General features: G+C 36.3%; 1 protein-coding gene across 1 annotated transcript in view; it reads right to left on the minus strand.

Moving 5' to 3' along the window:
* Positions 1-3589, minus strand: part of LOC136026284 (muscarinic acetylcholine receptor DM1-like) — a 217100-nt gene extending 213511 nt beyond the window's left edge. The window contains exon 1 of the mRNA XM_065702681.1: positions 3490-3589. The gene's annotated coding sequence lies outside the window, so the exon portion shown is untranslated. The remainder of the gene's footprint in view (positions 1-3489) is intronic.
* Positions 3590-17742: the final 14153 nt, after the last annotated feature.

Consider the following 17742-nt stretch of genomic DNA (forward strand, 5'->3'; position numbering starts at 1 on the left):
GAGAAATATATACAAAATATAAAAACAACCAAAGTACTGTTGAAATCAATCAGTTGGGTTTACGCAGAAGAAAACCAACATCAAGTTATCTAGAGGCACGTCTTTTAGTCATAGGAGGGCAGATTCTCCCTATATTACAAATTCTGACTTTTCTTTCATTTTTCATTCCATGCAAGCTTTACCGTTACTAATATGAGGAGCTGAAAATTATCTTATGTAAATTACAATAGATGAGCTCATCCATTTTGAAATTTTGTCATTCAAATTTCAGCTGCGTCGAATGCACTGTTGAAAGACAAGGAATTTATTATCGGAGGTTGGATTATGATTAAAGCATTATGTTACTCCTAAGGCCCATCTAATCCCCTTTTCATAAATAAAGGAATACCTCTCTCGCTTTTCTTCAACGACTCTACATTCGCAGCATATTTTAAACTATGATAAGAGATTATGACTACAGATTAGAGATATATGTCACTCCTAAACTCCGTTCTATTCTCTAATCATAAAAAAAGGAATGTTTCCAGGCATCCCCCGAGGAGAATCCCCCCAAATATATCCCCAATACCCCTTTCCTGTAACCTCCCGGAAAACACCCTCTCCCCAGAAATTAATTCCTCGCTGAAAGGAATTAATTCCCAAAAATTTACTCCTTATTGAAAATTCCCCCAGACAATCCCCTTCCATGCAGATAACTACCCCGTGAAATGTCCGCATGTTTCCCAATTACAAATACTATCTGCAAGCAATGGACAAATCACAAAACTTAAAAAGGCACTTGGACTTCTACAATGGGGTTCTACGATTGTTTTGCAGCTTAGAAGGGAGGGAATGCCTCAAAGGGTGTATTTTAATGCCAAAACATCCTAGCTCTCATTGAGCCATTAGATAAATACAGAATCAGTTCTAAGAGAGAGACGAGGGGAGGGCAGAGGTAGAAATTTATGTAAGGTTCCTAGGGCTGTAACCAGAATTTTGTTTGGGGGTGGAGGGTACCGAGGAGAGGGGTACAAAAGAAACTTTTAAAAAAATACATCAAAAATGTGAAACTGATATCTACTCTTTTATGATTTCTGGGAATATTTCTGCTGTTATTATAAAAGTAAACAGTAAGATTAAACCCCGAAATTAGCGGAGACTGCCCTTTCCTTATCCAAACCTCCTAATCATGGTCGCATAAACTTTGGAGGGTACTCATTAGATCAGAAACTGAGAGTTCGAGTCCTTTTTGTACAGATCGAAAGTGATAGAGACAAAACAGCCGTGGGAGGGGGAGTATTTTCCAGGTGGGTATTTTCTAGAGTGGAGTTGTTTTCCAAGGGGAATATTTTCAGAGTTTTTTTTTTTTTTTTGGGGGGGGGGTAAACATACCGGTCACCAAAGGAAAACCCATGTCGCTTTTCTTCAACCATTCTACATTTCTAGCATATTTCAGATTAGTAAAAATAAATAACATATTATTAGAGTAAAATAAAGAATAACAGAAATAATCAGTAAAGAACGAACCACGGCCAAGAGCAAAAAAAAATTAAAAAGCAGTTTTAATAAACTATCTAGTAATAAATACTTGTAATGTAACACTGTCTTTAAAATAGTGGTTTTCAGTGCAATTCAGTTGAACAATGATATTTAACCAGTTTTTCTTTTTTTTTCAAAATAATGATTTTGAGTTTAATTTAACTTAAGAATCGTTTGTTATGAGTTTTTAGTTTCAATAATCAGTCGTAATCAGAAGAAGCCTGAGAAATTTAAAAAAAAAACAAAAACAAACGAATAAACTAAGGACTCTTGTTAAGGGTAAATCTCTGGTTTCCACCAAGTTGCTGTTTAGGTACGTGACGGTTTTTTATAGTTTCTTGTGGCAAGAGAAGTGGCTAAAACGATCAATTTATGGATGTGAAGACGTACCTCCAGCAAATTGTAAACAAGGCCTGAGAATTCCATTTTTTCTCTTGCTTTTATCAACAGATTGAAAAAAGAAACTTTTTGTATTCATGCTGTTTTATAATGAATTTGAAAAACCTCTACACTTTCCTTTACCATAAATTGAAAGTGACAAATTTGAAGTTTGAAGCTTCTTTATAATTTTGTCTTTAGACAAAACTGGACAATTTGAAAGCGAACTAACTTCGTATAGTGTTCCCACAACAATTCTCGAGTTTGCAGTTTGTTATACCTGCTAATGCCTTCTATTTTCTCCCCACTTTAAGTCTGCTAAAGCCAAGTAAAAATGTTTGGATTCTATCTCTGAATGATAATAATTTAAGAGATGGACAAACAGATAAAGAGAAAAAAAATTTAATTAAAGAATCAATGACTAAAATAGTGGAGAAAATGTCTAACAACTTACAGTCATAGGAACATTTAAAGAGTTCCTAAGTGATTCCACCTTTGGCAAAGTATGGAGCTTTGGCAAGATTTCTCCCTACCAGAAACAATTTAAAACAAGCGTATCGTCTAAATCTTGGTAAAAAAAAATATAAGAAATCTTCTTCACTCCTGCGTTGTCATCATGTGGCAGGCTGAGGGAAGTGAGATTTTTCAGTGGTATGCAGCTGCTTTTTTTAAGACTGACTCTATTTAATTTTCCCGAATGAGAACAATTTTGTAATTACACACATTAATGGAGAACAGTTGGAGGTCAACCCAGTGGCTTCAAGCAGCGTAATCTTCTTGGAGCGCAAGCGAAGTGTATTTTTCTGAATTTAGGGAGGAGAAAGGAGCTTTCTGTTTTCTCTTTTGATTTTTTCTATTAAAATACCAAGAAAGGGTATTTTAAAGAAAAATACCAAAAAAGGTATTTTGTTTCAAAGCCAAAGGGTCGAAAATATAGAAGGGTAAACAATCTAGGGGGATAAATGCCTCTACTGCCACTCCTTACCATCCCAACCCCACCAACAATTAGTGCCACTATTCAGACCTGGCAGAATCAAGCGAGTGGGATCTACTCTCGCCATGGTGATTTTCGTCAAGACTCAATTTGTCAACTAAATCTTAAGACCCAGGACACACGCAAGACTCCAGTGCCAGTAATGTAATTCTTTTGCAATTGTTTGAGTTTAACATTGTTCGACTTCCAAGCGCAAACTTGTGACTGATCAATCAGATCAGGCAAAATAATTTGAAATTAGAAAATATGGACCCTGACTGCCAAAATGTCTCAAGATATAGCAAACAATACTTGGGAGCAATTGATCTAGGATAATAAGGCCAAATCGCTTTCAGCAAATTTTATATTTCTGAGATACAAACTTGGCGTTAAACTCAAAGATAAACACATATCAGTAGTATGGGGGCTATACTCTAATAATAACTATATCCCGACGTACTATTGGAATTACCAATCCCTCACGCCTGGTCTTCGAGATAACAGTATTTCCTGGGAAAACATTGCATGCCAAAGTCTAGTATCTGAGATAAGACGTTTCTGGAAACAAGCCAAAGAATATTGTCACTCTACCATATGAGTCTATGTTGTAAATGCCATACCTGGATAGTATTATCTAATTTTGCTCAAAAAGTATTTTATTCAATAGTTGAAGTGAGCTTAAAATGACAGGATGTCTAATAAACGAAGTTTCAATATTGATTCTATAAAACAATTGGAAGAGATCTTTTTTGGTACTTTGATGTTATCGAGTACACTGATTCGTTTAATGGTCAATGACACTTGTTTCGATACTCACATTGTAACGGTACCAAGAATTGTAATTACAACAGCCGAGCAGGCATACTTTTTGTAATGTAATGGTCCCAAACAAACTGGTTTGTCATTATCCAGCTCAGGACCTTTGCATTACAAAAAGGATGCCTGGCCGGCTGTTGTCATTAAAATTTGTGGTACCGTTACAATTCTTGTATCAAAACAACTGTCACTGACCATAAAAAAAAAACAGTGCGCTCGGTAACATTAAAGTACAAAAAATATCTCTTCCAACTGTTTTATAGAATCCATATTAAAAATTCATTTATTAGACATCCTTTCACTTCAAGCTCACTTCAACAATTTAATAAAATACTTGGCAAACAAAACTCAGATAATAACATCCAGATATGGCATTTGAAACATAGGATTCTCATGGTCCAGTGACAATATTCAGGAATGTTCTTATCTCAGAGACCAGAATTTGGCATGCAATGTTTTTCTCGAAAACGTTCGTATCTCGAAGACCAGACGTGAGGAATCTCCAATAGTACATCGGGATAGGGATATCATGGGAATATTGCCCCTCATACTACTTAGATCTTTCATAAAACTAGAAAACCTAGGACAGCGGAGACAAGCAAGGTAAGCCACAGTCAGTCAAAAATGCAAATATTCAGACCCGAACCTCCTGAGTATATAAGTAGAAAAAATTAGAAAACTTTTCTTGTTTTGAGGTCTTTTATAAATTGTGCTGCCGACACTTTTCTATACTTTTTATTATTCTGTATTAACTTTTTTTATTGCTTAAATAATTTTATCCATTAACAATACATTTTTGTTTCAATTGTAAATAAAAAGGCAATGTTGGGTTAGAAAGTATTTATATAACTTACCTTTTTTCTTCCTTGTCCTACGTTTCTCATTTGCCAGGCTTAGCCATTGCTGTCTTGGATGTTATTTGTGTTATTAATAACCTTTTTTTGTTTTATCTTTTCTACCATAGGGCTTTTTTTATCAGCAGGTGTGACGAGGGTTCGGCACGAGCATAAGGTTTCTTATTTCCAAAGGATTCCACGAAATTGCTCTCTGCACGGTTTACAGGCATCCTTGCACAATAGTCCTTTCAAATAGCCACAATTAAGGGTTTTGGAGTTTAATCTGCATGAGCACATCATCTCCTTCTGAACTGTAGCTCGGGCTAGTGGTACTTTTTTCGTCAGATAAAAAAAGAATAGTATTTGTTTCCCATTCTGATTTTTAATCAACAAGGATTCTAAATTATGTAAATAAGTGTTTCAAGCTGAACAATCAATTTCTCTATAGTAATAAAAAAGAAAAATGTGAGAGTTTAAGTCAAGCAATAATATAGTCCTTTGACACCAGGATGGCGCTAAGATCGAGTTGGAATACGACTGTTTACACCTGATTCCCCTAAACCGGTTTTAAGTAGTTGCATTACGCGTGCCACATATACGCATACCACGCGTACCACAGCTGCGTTATGCATATCCACGTATTTCATAGGTATCCTAAACCAAGCATTTTGTTTAGGGATACGAGTCTTGACCTAAAATCAAAAATGTCACCCATGCGTATTTAGAAGCTACACGACTGGATATGATTTTTCCCATGAGATATGAAAGTTAAATTAAAAAAGGGTAACTTTTACAACTCTTACAAAATTAAATCTAAGTGACGAAAGATAAAAAGCAGTCGTGACAACTGGTAATGCAAATCTTCAAACCTTGCCCTTGACAATCTTATGCTTAGAAGCAGCTCTAACAACTTTGTTCGCCGATACTTCTACTATTGTTAACAGCACACTCTACCATGCCTCTCGAAGCACAGACATCTGCAAAAGCTCCTCCAACACCTTAATATATTCAAAGCGTCACTGTTTACCATAACCCAAGGAATTTAAATTTCCTTTAAAACCATCATTTTTAACACTTTTCCCACCTGAGTTGAGGACGACCTGCTTTTTATTCAGCCCAGGTGGATGGCCAAGATGCAATGTTTTTGGCAACCTGTCATCCATCATTAGCTAAACGTGTCCTAGCCATCGCAACCTTTCTGTCATTGTAGCCCTGCAAAATTACAAAATTCCTTCTGTCTGAATTAATATTCAATCTGCATCATTACCATGGATGTAAGGAAGCAACCTGACTGCTCTTATTTCCTTATGTTATTTTAGGCTGTGGAAAATGTTAAATCAATGCTGGACTCTTTCGTATTTTTAAGCGTGAAGCAAATCCCTGGTCTTAGTCTAAATACATCAGTCCTAACATTCTGAACCCGACTATGGATTGGACTGGTACGTCAGTGAATTTAAGATAAGATTTATTCATCATGAAATACACATATAAAATTAAACTTTACTATTCCCCAAAAGGCTCATTGGTTTGTAAAGAAGGGGGAAGAAAAACCCGTCACTTACTCAGAGAAGAAAAAATACTTGCAGAGAGAAGAGCAAAAAGACAAAAGTAACAAATTAATAAATACAAATAAAAAACAATACTAAAATACTAAATAAAACATAAATAAATAAAAAACTATTCAGTATTTTAGGCCCCTGACCTCATTTAGTACTGAAAAAACTTCTGTAGCCCAATACTTGTGAGTGGGTTTATTTCTAAGAGGAAAACTAAACCTTGGACATGAAAAAAACTTGGAGGTAAAAATATTCGGCCAGATAAGGGTCAGATTTTTCTTTTCCAACCCGGTAATCCAACAGCATAAAAAATCCAGGCCTTGACAGATACATTTTGATATGTTTTCTATAGCTTGGCGTTTATGGCATAGTTATATTGCTCGTATTTGCTTGATTTCTATGAATGTTCTTTTCGTCCTGTGATGAATTTCTTTACATTTATGAATTCTTTTTCCTTTTGTTTTGTTATTATTTTCTCGGACACCCCTCCCCCGTACGTGGTAGATAATCTCGACTTTTGCCCGCCGCTTATCAAACAGTTCGTGGTAACGAACTGTAGTAAGGAGCGACTCGACTCAATAGTTAACAAAACTCTAAAAAATGGAATTTTGATACCAATAGTTGCATCAAAAGAATCGCATTTTAATGCTGAATTCAAATATATATGTTTCATCAAGATTAGTTTTACCCATCAAAAGTTACAAGCCTGAGAAAATTTGCCTCATTTTCGAAAATAGGGGGAAACACACCTAAAGGTCATATAATCTTAGTGAAAATGTGGAATTTCGAATTTTTGGCCAGAATACAGATCAAAGATGCGTATTTATTTGTTTTTGTTTTTTTGTTTTTTTTCCCAGGGTTGATCGTATCGACCCAGTGGTCCTAGAAACTTGCGAGAGGACTCATTCTAACGTAAATGAAAAGTTCTAGTGCCCTTTTTAAGTTACCCAAAAATTGGAGGGCACCTAGGCCACCTCCTACGCCAATTATTTTCCCAAAGTCACCGGATCAAAATTCTGAGATAGCCATTTTATTCACCGTAGTCGAAAAACCTTATAACTATGTCTTTGGGGGCGACTTACTCCCCCACAGTCCCCGTGGGAGGGGCTACAAGTTACAAACTTTGATCAGTGCTTACATATAATAATGGTTATTTGGAAGTGTCCAGACGTTATCAGGGGGAATTTTAGGTTGTGAGGGGGGGGGGGTTGAGAAGAGGGAGATATGTTGGGGGAACTTGCCTTGGAGGAATTTGCCGTGGGGGAAGAAAACTTCCATGAAAGGAGCGCAGGATTTTCTAGCATTATAAAAAAAACAATGAAAAAATAAATATGAAAAAGTTTTTTCAACTGAAAGTAAGGAGAAGCATTAAAACTTAAAATGAACAGAAATTATTACGCATATGATGGGCTCACCTCCTCCTAATACCCCGCTCTTTATGCTAAAGTATTTTTAGTAATTTCAACGATTTATTCTACGGCTTTTGTGATTCAGGGGTCATTCTTAAGGAATTGGGACACAATTTAAGCTTTAGTGTAAAGAGCGAGGTACTGACGAGGGGTTGAACCCCCTCATATACATAATAAAAACATGAGAATACAAAAGTTCGTTACGTAAGCTAATTTGTAAGTTAAGTATATCTTTTACTAATAAAACATAAGTAAAAAATTAAAAGTTCTAGTTGCCTTTTTAAGTAACCAAGAAATCGGAGGGTAACTAGACCTCCTCCCACGCTCTTTTTTCTAAAAAAAACTTTATGAAAAAGTTTTTTCAACTGAAAGTAAAGAGAAGCATTGAAACTTAAAACGAACAGAAATTATTATGTATATGATGGGCTCACCTCCTCCTAATACCCCGCTCTTTACGCTTAAGTATTTTTAGTAATTTCAACCATTTATTCTACGGCTTTTGTGATTCAGGGGTCATTCTTAAGGAACTTGGACAAAACTTAAGCTTTAGTGTAAAGAGCGAGGTACTGACGAGGAGGTGAACCCCCTCATATACGTAATAAAAACATGAGAATACAAAAGTTCGTTACGTAAGCTAATTTGTAAGTTACGTATATCTTTTACTAATAAAAAAATTCATAGAAAATTAAAAGTTCTAGTTGCCTTTTATGTAACCAAGAAATCGGAGGGTAACTAGGCCTCCTCCCCCGCTCTTTTTTCTTCAAAATCATTCGATCAAATCTCTGAGAAAGCCATTTAGCCAAAAAAATAAATATACAAATTCCGTTTTAATTATTAATCTGCGGAGAGCCAAAATCAAAACATGCATTGATTCAAAAACGTTCAAAATTAAATAAAAAACAAGTTTTTTAACTGAAAGTAAATAGCGACATTAAAACTTAAAACGAACAGAAATTACTTCGTATATGAAAGAGGCTGCTTCCTCATTAACGCCCCGCTCTTTACGCTGAAGTTTTTTACTGTTTTAAAAAGTAGAGTTTAATAAAGTCAAATCAATGGTTATGAGTTACAGTGCCGACACGCTGATCAATGGTAAAGATTTCGAAATTTGCGGCTCAGTATATATCTTCACGAGAGCTTACCAGAGAACCTGGAGAGGATGTGCAAAAAAATGTGTATTTTCCCCTAAATTTAACCAAGCAGGGCATATCAAATCCAAAAGAGAAGGATCATTCAAGTGTTAAATTTTGATGAAGGCCTGTGCAAGAATAGTATGCAAGAAAATTTCTTATCATGTGCTGAGCAACTATAGAACTTGTAATTGAGAAATTACGGCAGGTGGCAGCAGATTCCCGCTTAGAGGCACTGACCTCAAGTGACGGCGGTTTCTTAGTTTACAAAAAAGGGGAGAATCAAGTTTTTTTTCATTTGAAGGATAGAGTGACGTATATGTTAAGTTTTTCGTGTTTTCAAAATATTATTTAGCATGTTCTTTTGCTGGGGATTAAATAATAAATAATTAAACTCACTAATTATTTTCCTGCCTTCTGCAAAGACATTAGCATGTTCAGGTTAGATGTATACTTCGTTGACACGACAAAGTTGACACGTTGACACGACACGCTTCTTCAATGATAAAAATGTATTCCGTTATTATTTTTTTTTTCAACCTCAAAGCTGATTTAACCAAAAATAATTGAAGGGATGTGCATCATGAGTCAATATCCGCTACAAACCTAAGCGAAATCTGACTGATTGCATTTACTTTTCCACGTTCCTCTCCCCTATCAAACTGCATTTCGTATGTTTTAAGAAAGTACAGCATTTTTGATTCCATTGTTTTTGCAAAAAAATAAGCATCTGTGCACGATACCATTACGTTAGAGTTAAGTCATCACTGGTCTCAAGTAATAACACAGTAGCGCGAAATTGTTTGAGTTTTTTTTTTCTTGCTTTTTTAAACCGATTATATTACCTTTACTAGTGATCTTATATGTATTAGGGTTCATAATAATGAATTGTGTGCGTTTATTTTTCAAATAGATTATAAACGTAATAATTTAGTAACAAAAGAACGAGTTGAAAAAAAGAAGAGAAAGGGTGTGGGAGAGAGAAAGAGAGAGAGAGAGAAAGAAAGAAAGAGAGGAATGATGAACGGAGAAGAGATTGAGAAAGAAAGAGGGAGAGAAAGAAAGTGGGAGAAATTGAGAGAGAGAGAGAGAGGAGGGAGAGAAAAGTAAGAGCGAGAGAGAGAGAGAGAGAGTGACGGAGGGAGAGAAATTAAATAGTTTTTAAGACTATGGCGATACAGGACGTAAAAAAAAACATAGAAATAAAACAAAATAGAACGAAAAACAAAAAAAAACAAAAAGGAAATAAAAAGACAAACTTGAGATTCGTGTTCTTATTGCTTCTTTTATTTCATGGGGTTTTGCGTTTATTTCCTTTTTGCACTAAGGACAGCTAAGCTTACATCTCGGCAAGAAATATCTGCATGATTTTCACCTTTTCATTCTTTTATTGGCTCTTTTCAATCAATCACCGTTTCATTTTTTCACCTTTTCAACAGCCAAACTTTTTTCTCATTTATTTAGTCTATGTTTTCTCAAAGGAAGAGAGAGCAAGAGAAATCTGTAATTAAAAAGAAGTGAAAAATGTTGTTCAAAAAGCAATACAAAGCCTTTTAAAAGCATCCAAATTGTTTTGATTCTTGTTGCAGATCATTGCTCATGGTATTTTTTTATTTATTATGCTTCAATAGTGATTGATTGCGAGGATCAATATCGCAAAAATTCAAACGCATAATATTTTTAGAGATCTTAATTCATATGATAGTCAAAACCAGGAGAAGCAGCCGGGGGTGAAAAACTTTACGTAATCGAGGGACAACAGGGAGCCTCATTTTTCTGGTGATTCTGAAGGCAGAAAATGAGCTTTCAGTCGAGTTCGACTATTCACTCAAATATATGAAATCGTGGAGAAAAACTTCCCTGGGACAATTATAATGCTAGGCTAAGGAAGTAAGCTCCTATGCACTGGAGCAGAAGTAAACTTTGTCCCTTGGGACTAGAGGAAAAGTGATAAGAGATAGGGAGACAATGCCGAGAGGTGTAACTCTTGACAATAAAGTTAGTCTCTGACGAAACTTGGAGGGGAGATAAGTTTCTAGCTTTTCTACAACTAACTTGAGTAGAGACATTTCAAGTTAGTTATAATTGACTATTTCTTATTATCAATTTATCTGTTCTTTCGTTTACGATATAGGTTGAAATAAACTCATAAGATGAATTATCCTAGGGGAGAATTTGGCGTTTTCAGGACACTGTGCATAAATTTGAGTATGTATAGCGTTTGCATATAGCACAAAGCGAATTACTTATCGCTACAAAACAGATAAGTAAATCTAGGCACTAAAAAAGGCAAACAACAGATAGGCGTAAAATGGAAAAAAAAACTTTTTTGGGGATGAATCACGGGTGGTAGCAGCAACCTAGTAAGGAACGAATTATATCCCATAGTAACCGAATATTTTAAATTTGAAAATAACTGTCAAATGAGAAAGAATGACCATTTGAAACTCATTTGGGAATGGCAATTATTATTTCGATTAATATTAGTGATATTGTTCGTTGCGAAAACAAATTTGTAGGAATTTCGAAAATTAGCCTGAAACCCCCTAAAAAATGGTGTCGGATCGAAATGAAAACTACACCATTAGAATCTACATAACCGAAACTCCTATTTAGGAGAATTACGGTCCTCAATCTTTAGGAAAAAGAAATTGATTTTTTCACACAGAGTGTAGTGATATATCTCCCTTTTTTGTTGCCTTTTGTAATCCAGAAAACGATGATTTTAAAATAAAATACTGTTTTCAGCAAGAACTGTGTGATATAGTAAAAAAAAGAATCAAAATCATTGTGAACAACAACTGCAGAAATTTTCAGCGAGCCGAAGAATTCTGGAGAATTAAAAAAAAGACCCCGAAATCCCTAAAACCCCACGTCAATTGTATAAAGTAAGTACATTCCGTAAAATCGCACTCTTAACGGGTGGTTTACAGTCCTATACTATGAAGAACAAGAAAATCTCATTTTCTCATCTCAGTCTGGCATAAAAGCCTTTTGTAAAAACTCGAAGCGTATGGAATTTATAATCGTCTATTTGAAGTTGCTTGGAGAATGTTCCAAGACATCGCACTCATCATCTAGCTCTCGTTAGGTCAACTTTCAGTGAATGTAGGGATTCCTCATTGATAAGGCTGAGATTTCTCAAGGTAGCACCCTTGGACCCACACGTTTCCTGGCGCGTATCCTTGGCATTGGGGACCATCATATTTACCATCTACGCCATTTTGTTAATAATACTATGGCCCCCGCAGCTGTCCATAAACAGGATGACCCTATCCCTATCCCTGCAATCAGATCAACAGGAGATCGAAAAGTGGTTCGAGGCCTTAATGGCCAATTTCAATGCATCCAAGACTAAGCAGCTACTAATACTCCGATCAAAGCTCTCACGTCGACATACCTATTTTATCTTTAAGGGTAAAACTATTAAGAGAGTTGACAAACTTTTACTCTTGGGAAATCGGTTCTACCTACACCTCTCTTGTAACACCCATCCCGATCGGGTTTAGTACTCTTATACGAGAAAGTTGTGCACGATTCTTCGTTCAAAGACCTATGATCATTCAGCTCCGTTATTCATCTCTGTCAATCATGCATTCGACCTAGTGCCGAATATGGATGCATACTTTTTGCAAGAGACCCTAAAATTCACCTGGCACCCCTCCAGAGGATCCAAGATAGGGCTTCAAAAGCAAGTCGTAGCTCCAATGGGGTAACTTAACAACCTGTTAGTGATAGATCTTATTTTGCATCAATAGGTGTTTTGTATAAGAATAACAGACACCCTTCCAACAACTAGCTACTTCTACTTGTGCCATGGTTTGCCAAGTCCGTATGGCAAATACGCAGAAACACTTCAAAGTCAGATAACCCACAAGAGGACACATCCTGCACTAAGTGCATGAAAAACAGCTCTGTAAGACCCTGCATCTCCATTTGGAACGGTCTCTCAAGAATTGTTATCCCCTTCAGTTGGGGTGTTCGGCCCATTAGTTGGTTCCTTTAAAAGGAAGACCAACAAAAAAAGTCTAGGAAAAAAAACCGAGGTAAATAGTGTTTAAAAAGTCTAGGGAGAAAACCACTGGTGCCATCTCACTCCCCAAATTTTTAACAGACTCAAAGCCGACGCAGGAACCTTAGTAGTCAAGAAGCGTCATTAATTCTTAAATAAAAAATTAATATCTCAAACCCAAGCGATTTAGGAAATTATAGAACATGATCCCAGAGATAAATTATATCGCAACGAAGAATATCTAAACTCCCTTGTACCCACTTTTCAACTCGACTCGGATGATGCGATATTTTGGGAAGCAGCACTAGGTGAGCTTTACATAAAAAATTATACAGATAGGCTGACAATCAAAGCCGATCTGCTGCAAGCCATACCTAATAATGCTACTACTCACTGCAGGACCAAGCCACCTGAGGCCAACGCATCTACGCGTCCTCATCCTCCATCCCAATCTATTGACATCTTCTCTCTTTATGCCATACGAAGAAGTCCCCATCTCCTTTAGATCCTTTCTTACAACCTCCTCCCATCCCATTCGGGATCGACCCGCTTTTCATTTAACCCTAGATGGTTGGTCGAAAAGAACGATCTTTGGCGGTCTGCCATCCTCGATCCATACAGCGTGTTCTACCTTTCTCAATCTTTACCTCATTTTAGTCCAAGAAAGCGAATAGAACTACACTTTTCAACTGTTTAAAATAGAATCAGTCAGATGGGTAAGCAAAAGACTCCGTAGACAGTTTTTCTGGAAAACATCTTACATATCCTTCTCTGTCTTTGGACTCCTTCCATAATGATTGACGGCCAGCCAGTTGAAACGGTCGACCAATTTGTCTACCTGGGCAGTCTCCTCACAGCGGACAATTGTCATACCTCCGACATCAAACGCCACCTAGCTCTTACTATCTCCAGTTTTAAAAGGCTCACAAATATCTGGAAATGCCGAAACCTGTCGAACCAGCTGAAAGTTCAACTTTTCAACAGCCTGATTGTGCCAATTGCTATATATGGGTGTGAGACATGGACCCTGAAAATCGAAAATGAGCGCAACCTACTTGCATTCGAGATGAGATGTCTCCGTCGCATCGCAAGAATCACCTACACTGAACATGTGACCAATGAGGAGCTGCGAAGACGGCTGAAGTCCCCCGACACAATCCTAAATAAAATCAAACGACAACAACTGCGATGGCTCGGGCATGTCAAGAGAATGGACCACGACCGTCTACCAAAAATCTCCCTCGAAGGAACCATAGACGGATCTCGACCACGAGGAAGACCTCGCAAGAGGTGGATTGAAAACTTTGACCGAAAGCGCATCGTAGAGTTGACTCGAACTGCACACGATAGAACAACGTACCGAGCCCTAGTTCATGCCCTGTCATTAAATAAAAAAAACTAGTTTTTTTAACTGAAAGTAAGGAGCGACATTAAAACTTAAAACGAACAGAAATTACTCCGTATATGAAATGGGTTGTCCCCTCCGCAGTCCCTCGCTCTTTACGCTAAAGTTTGACTCTTTGCCATAATTCTACTTTTTAAAACAATTAAAAACTTTATTTAAAAAAATTTGACATTTTTTTCTAACGTGACCAGATTCATCCTGCGCCCTTTTCATTGAGTTTTTCCCCCATGGCATATTTCTCCAAGGAAAGATCCTCCCACATAGCCCCCTCCCTCAACCCTACCCCCAAAACCAAAAAAATCCCCCTGAAAACGTATGTACACTTCCCAATAACCATTATTATATGTAAACACTGGTTGAAGTTTGTAACTTGCAACCCCTCCCCCAGGGACTGTGGGGGAGTAAGTCATCCCCAAAAACATAGTTATTATGATTTTCGACTATGCTAAACAAAATGGCTATCTCAAAATTTTGATCCGTTGATGGTAAAAAAATGAGCGTGGGAGGGGCCCTAGATACCCTCCAATTTTTTTGGTCACTTAAAAAGGGCACTAGAACTCTTCATTTCCGTTAGAATGAGCCCTCTTGCGATATTCTAGGACCACTTGGTCGATACGATGACCCCTGGGAAAAAAAAAACAAAAAAAACAAATAAACACGCACCCGTGATTTGTCTTCTGGCAAAAAATGCAAAATTCCACATTTTTGTAGATAGGAGCTTGAAACTTCTACAGTAGGGTTCTCTGATACGCTGAATCTGATGGTGTCATTTTCGTTAAGATCCTACGACTTTTAGGGGGTGTTTCCCCCTATTTTCCTAAATAAGGCAAATTTTCTCAGGCTCGTAACTTTTGATGGCTAAGACTAAACTTGATGAAACTTATATATTTAAAATCAGCATTAAAATGCGATTCTTTTGATGTAGCTATTGATATCAAAATACAATTTTTTAGAGTTTTGGTTACTATTGAGCCGGATCGCTCCTTACTACAGTTCGTTACCACGAACTGTTTGAAAAGAAGTGGCCTCAAAACGTCCCGCGAGGATGGACGGGACTTAAGTAAGTAAGTAAGTAAGTCTGTCTTTGGAAGCACCCAAGCTTCAGAGCCATACATGAGCACCATCGTCTCTGTAGCTTCAAATGCTCTAACCTTAGTTCGTACAGTTAAATTCTTATTCTTCCAAACTTTTTTTTTTTTAAATTACAAAAAAAAGAAATCCAAGAGCCTTGGCTATTCTACTGCCAAAATCTTACCCAGCATCATCTCTTCAACTTCGTCTATACCCAGTCAAAACGACTTAGTATTAATTTTCAAACCTATTCTTGTATCTTAAACTCTCAAAACTTCCAAAAAATCAATCATTCTGCTAACATTTTCATCTAAGACACTCAAATTCATCAGCATAATCTGAATTTTTACTTCTCCATTTGACTCCATGCTCTCCCACGGCCTTTGTCATGTCCCTTTGGACAAAATCCATCCAAATAATCCACATAATTGGGTATAGAACCATGCTTAACTTTTAATTCAATACAAAACCAGCTACTAACCCCATTCCCTACTTTAATCGCAGCAATGTTCTCATATCTAGCACTAATACCTTTAATGAATTTGTGTGGTATAGGTGTACAATACAAGAATAGAACTTTGGCTAAGGCTCTTCTATTGGACGAGTCAAACGCTTGTTCTTAATCTCTAAACTAAGGACTAAAGGAGTCTGATTACTCAGCCACTTCTCAATTGTTAATCTAAGAGTAAAAATTTTGTCAACGAACCCTATCCCCTTCCCAGAACCATGATGTTCTTGTCCTAAAACTTTACCTACAGCATCTCTAAGTCTAAGATAATTTCTTAAGCCACAGCAGCCTGCCATAACGAAAAATAAAGAAAAAAGTCAATAAAAAGTCAAAATTTTTAAGGTCAATAAAATTACTGCAAAAAAAAAACAAATGATTCGGGAGGATAACTGCCTCTCTTCTCCAGCACGAAAAAAATTCAAGGAAAATCAAAAAATGTGGAAAAACAAAGAAAACCAAAACAACGCGAAGAGTCAACGTGAAAGACAAACCAACACAAAATCCAATAAAAGCCAAAAATAGAGGGTAAATAAAAACAAAAAAAAGTCAAAATTATAAGAATTAAAACCTAACAATAAATGCGAGTCACTCACCAATATCCGTGGTAATTTTGCTAATCGTGGACAATTGCGAGTGACTCGCCTTTGTTATTAGGAATTAGTTTTAATTCTTCTAATTTTGGCTTTTTTTATTTTTATTGCTCTTCAAGTTTCGTCTTTTATTAGATTTTTTTATTGCTTTGCCTTTCACGTAGACTCTCCGTGTTGTTTTGGTTTTCTCTGTCTTTCCACATTTTTCTTGAAGAAACATTTTTTTCGCCATGAAGAAGAGAGGCGGTTTTTTCCCGAAATATTCACTTTGTTTTTACAGTATTTTTGTCGGCCTTAAAAAACCACACTTTTCATCGTTTTTTCTTTATTTTTTATCTCTAAATCTAAAAAGTATCACCATACTGCGTAATTTGCTTCCTATAGGAGCCTAGTTAATGCCTCTATAATTACCACACTCACTCTTGTCACCTCTCTCTTAAAAGGATTTAATTAAACTTTTCCTAAAATCCCTAGGTACTTCCACTTTTTCAGAAACTTGATACTTCTGTTTCATTGAAGTTTTCCTAAAATCGCTAGGTACTTGCACTTTTTCTAGGTTCCAAAACTTGTCGATAGAACCCTTTTTCAAAAATCAAATTCACGATATTCAGTAATTTACCTCTAACTTCACGACCACCACACTGAAAAAATTCATTTATCACACCATCAGCACCTAGGGCTTTATTAATTTTCAACAATCCTTTAGTAGTACTGTCTAAAGTTCTTCCTCGCAAAATAAATATTCCTTCACTTCCATAGTGTCTCAAACTGTTTCATTCTTTTCTACATCATTTCCGTTTAGTACATTCTAAAAATGTTCTGCCCATCCCCCCCCAAATAAAGATAAATTAAAGAATTTCACGATCAGGAGCATTCATACCAACCAAGATAACTCATTAGAAAAATATTGGAAATTAGAGAATGTGTTGAAAAAGCAAAATCATTCCATCATAGACAATACTATTGATCCAGAAATTGGCTATCTATTGGATGAATAATCCCAGAAAAGTAAAATTGATAGCACTTAGAATGATGGTAACCAAGGTCAGCTGTATTCCATATTTCCGTAGTTTGTTTTAGCTTTCAAAACCTGTGTGCTTAAAAAAAAGTAATTTTCTGATGACTTTCAAAGACTACTTTCTGTTCTTCCGAAAGTTTACCACCCGACATAAATTAATATAAGTTTATAGATGGAAGTATATTGGTAATAAAAGGAAAAGGAAGGACACTAGCCACAAGCAAAACATTTTGACTATTTAAACATAGCCAATAATGGCCCAAAGTAATTTTAAAGGCGTTAAAACCAGAAATACATAGCAATTGGTATTTCTACCACAGGTTCCAGATGTTTAGGTTCTTATTTTAAAAGTACACTTTAGTTTGAGAGGATAGTTTTTTAAAGAAATTTCACTTTCAGCTGCTGAAGAATATATCGTTTAGTAGGCTTGTAACGCAAGCGCAAGGTTTTCTTTTTTTTCTATGTCATTTTAAATAGTAGCTCTGGTTGAAACAACGTTTTAATAGCGAAAGAATGATCCCA

The sequence above is a fragment of the Artemia franciscana genome, chromosome 4, assembly GCF_032884065.1.
Source record: "Artemia franciscana chromosome 4, ASM3288406v1, whole genome shotgun sequence".
Lineage (NCBI taxonomy): Eukaryota > Metazoa > Arthropoda > Branchiopoda > Anostraca > Artemiidae > Artemia > Artemia franciscana.